The following is a 3834-nucleotide window of genomic DNA, read 5'->3' as shown; positions in this document are numbered from 1 at the left end:
GCAGATGAATATGCCATTGGCAAAGTCAAGGACTGTCGGAGAGGAGGACATGGCAGGCCTTAACTAAAGTGAGGGGGACAATTGAGCACTAAAAATTACAGGAAAGGAGATGAGCTGCTTATTCCATCAGATGAGATGAAAATGTAGTCAGGCCGGGCGCGGTGGCTCAAGCCTGTAATCCCAGCACTTTGGGAGGCCGAGACCATCCTGGCTAACACGGTGAAACCCCGTCTCTACTAAAAACTACAAAAAACTAGCCGGGCGAGGTGGCGGCGCCTGTAGTCCCAGCTACCCGGGAGGCTGAGGCAGGAGAATGGCGGGAACCCGGGAGGCGGAGCTTGCAGTGAGCTGAGATCCGGCCACAGCACTCCAGCCTGGGTGACAGAGCGAGACTCCGTCCCCCCCGCAAAAAAAAGAAAATGTAGTCAGAACAGATGAGTGGTAGACCTTAAACATGCCCGGAGTTGCCGGGAATTTGCAACAGCCTTGAGATAGAGTAATTTCTGTTGCTGTAGAAAGACTTTCTACAGTCACTAATATACCAAATTATGTTCGCTAGAAAAAAAGTTTACTTACCAAGTTTATAGAAATGGGTGAAAAATCCTAATTACTTATCTGTGAGGTTATTTTCATGAAGGTTAATCATCCAGAGACTATTAGCCTCGGAATATATTTCTTCTAATCTACTCTACCTATCCCATTCAAAGGAGGGAATCTGAAGATTTAAGGACGAAGAGCAGTTGAAAACTGAAAGCTGTGGTTAATGGGAGAATTTCAAGGATGGTGAAAAAACTCAGCATCATTGCACCCCTGTTCTTTTTTGTATTGTGGACTTTTTAGTTTAGATCTTGGTAAGCTACATCAGAAATTCTTTATGCAGAAATTCTTTACGCTAAGTCTAACACACTTTTTGGGGTATTGCTAATTAAATCTTTGAATACTGTTTTTGCTGTTTCATGATTATATGTTATGTCCTACCAGCTAGATTGCCAACTCTTGACTACTGACTGGAAGTTTATTGTTTATTCAGCAAATAATGAATTAAGTCAGTGAAGTGAGAGATTTTGTGTGTAAGGATTGTTAACTTGAACATTTCACCAATTACACACAGTTCTGCCCCACTTAAATTTTAAAAATCATTGTTGGCTCTTGATATCGTTATAAGGAGTTTTGTATTTTCAGCTTGTATTTTGAGAGTGTCCTCATGTGACTGAAGTATGTGCTACTCTTATTAATTGAATAACCCCAGAATCTCCAGAATTGATAATTGGAGGAGATTCTGCTGTTGGGAAAAATGGATGGATTATGCAGCCCTGTTTTTTGACAGTTCATTTTATCCTTGGAGTCACTGCCACGTGGCCTCAAAGTGTGAACATGTAACGCTTTCATTAATACTTTGCTACACAGCTGAGCAGAAACTGTAAATTTGGATCCTTTGTCAGTACAACTTAAAATGGAACAATTTCAATGGCTTAGGGTAAGATAAGTATGTAAAGATACTTTTGTAATAGAAGAAAAAACATCGGATATTAAAATCACACAGTAGTACCTGGGTGTGGTGGCTCATGCCTGTAATCCCAATGCTTTGGGAGGCCAAGGCAGAAGGACTGCTTGAGGCCAGGAATTTGAGACCAACCTGGCCAACATGGTGAAACCCCATCTCTACCAAAAAATACAAAAATTAGCCTGGTGTGATGGCCCACGCCTGTAATCCCAGATACTCCGGAGGCTAAGGTGGGAGAATTGCTTGAACCAGGGAGGTAGAGTTTGCAGTGAGCCGAAATCGCAAAACTGCACTCCAGTCTGGGCAACAGAGTGAGACCTCCTGTCTCCGAAAAAAAAAAAAAAAAAAAAAAATTGTGGGTGTGGTTGTGTACACCTCTACTTGCTGCTACTCAGGAGGCTGAGGCTGAAGGATCTCTGGAGCCCAGGAGTTCAAGTCTGCAGTGAGCTATAGTTGCACCGCTGCACTCCAGCCTGGGTAACACAGTGAGACTCCCATCTCTAAAACATAAAAGTAAAAAACAGGCTGGGCGCGGTGGCTCATGCCTGTAATCCCAACACTTTGGGAGGGTGGATCATGAGGTCAGGAGTTCGAGACCCACCTGGCCAACATGGCGAAACCCCATCTCTACTAAAAATACAAAAATTAGCTGAGCGTGGTGCTGGGCACCTTTAAACCAGCTGTTCAGGAGGCTGAGGCAGGAGAATCACTTGAACCCCGTAGACAGAGGTTGTAGTGAGCCAAGATTGTGCCATTACACTCCAGCCTGGGCGACAAGAGCAAGACTCTGTCTCAAAAGAAAAGTAGAAAACAGAATAGCGTAAGGATAATCTTATATACAAAATAAGACTACTCAATTTCAGCATTTTTTTTTAACTAGAGATGCCACCTCCTGATGACAGTGCCAATTTTCTAACTTGTCTTAGAAACAGCTCTTAGATGATTTTGCTCTTTAAGTTCAGGTCTGAGCACAGAGGACAAAGAATTCCCTTGATTGCCTATGAAAGAAAGGGTTCTCAACCTTGGTACTATTGACATTTTAAGCTAGATAATTCTTTGTTGTGGAAGGTTGTCCTGTGCATTGTGGGATGTTTATCAGCATCCCTGGCTTCTACCTAGTAAATCCCAGTAGCACCCCACCACCAACCAAAACTGTCTCAAAATGTTGCCAGATGCCGCTTGGGGACAAAAATCCTCTCTCCCTCCCTCCGTCTTGAATGCCACTGGCACTTCTTGAGCCTACACAAGGGCTCTTCTCACAAGTCTGATAACCTGTGTATCCCAGTTGATAGTAGGAATTACTTCTCCTTTGAAGACACAATTCCAGTTACCCTGAGAAGTATGGCATTGGCCTTGCTGGCCTCCACCGAATTACCATATCACTGTGTTTGGTAACCCCAAACATCATACTAGGGCTTTAATTTCAGTACGTAAGTAGCAAATTAGTATCCTTTTATAGGTTAGCTTAGTCAGTTTCAGAATTTTTCAAGTCATATCTTCATAGTTAAGATCATTGTGGAGTTAATAGCATTTGAACTATGTATTCAGTACTATGCTAGTGGTTGGTGCAGGGGAAGATATGAAAGAAGGTGTGATTTTAGCCCATGAGGAATTTATACTGTATCTGCAGAAGCAAGTTAATATGGAACCGTTAGTGAACACCTGGATAAAATAGAATGCTAAATTTTACCCTAGAGGTGCTTGGCCTGGACTTCAAGAATTCTAAATGAATTGAAGTATGTTCACAGTAAGAAAGGTTAAAAATGACTGCCCACTTGTAGGCAAACAGGAAGCTAGGATGGCAGACCTGTATTGGACAATAAACTGAAGATGAGTGTGCCTGTGGTAGTGGGATTCTTCTAGCTAATAAACCCAAATTGTGAATTAGCAAGACTTGCAAATATTTGATATATGTAAAAAGTACGATCATGGCCTCTTGTTTCCTCCTCTATCTCGTTTTCATTATTAGTCCAGGTTCTCTAGAGGGACAGAACTAATAGGAGATACACACACACACACACACACACACACACACATATAGCTATAATAGGAGTTTATTAAGTAGTATTAACTCACATGATCACAAGGTCCCAGAATAGGCCATATGCAAGCTGAGGAGAAAGGAAGCCAGTTGAGTTTCAAAGCTGAAGAACTTGGAGTTCAATGTTCTAGGACAGGAAGCATCCAACATGGGAGAAAGTTGTAGGCTGGGAGGCTAAGCCAATCTAGTCTTTTCATGTTTTTCTGCCTGCTTTATATTCTGGTTGTGCTGGCAGCTGATTAGATGGTGCCCACCCAGATTAAGGGTGGGTCTGCCTTTCCCAGTCTAC

This window comes from Rhinopithecus roxellana, chromosome 2 (genome assembly GCF_007565055.1).
Source record: "Rhinopithecus roxellana isolate Shanxi Qingling chromosome 2, ASM756505v1, whole genome shotgun sequence".
NCBI classification, from domain to species: domain Eukaryota; kingdom Metazoa; phylum Chordata; class Mammalia; order Primates; family Cercopithecidae; genus Rhinopithecus; species Rhinopithecus roxellana.
This window is presented reverse-complemented; position numbering follows the sequence as displayed.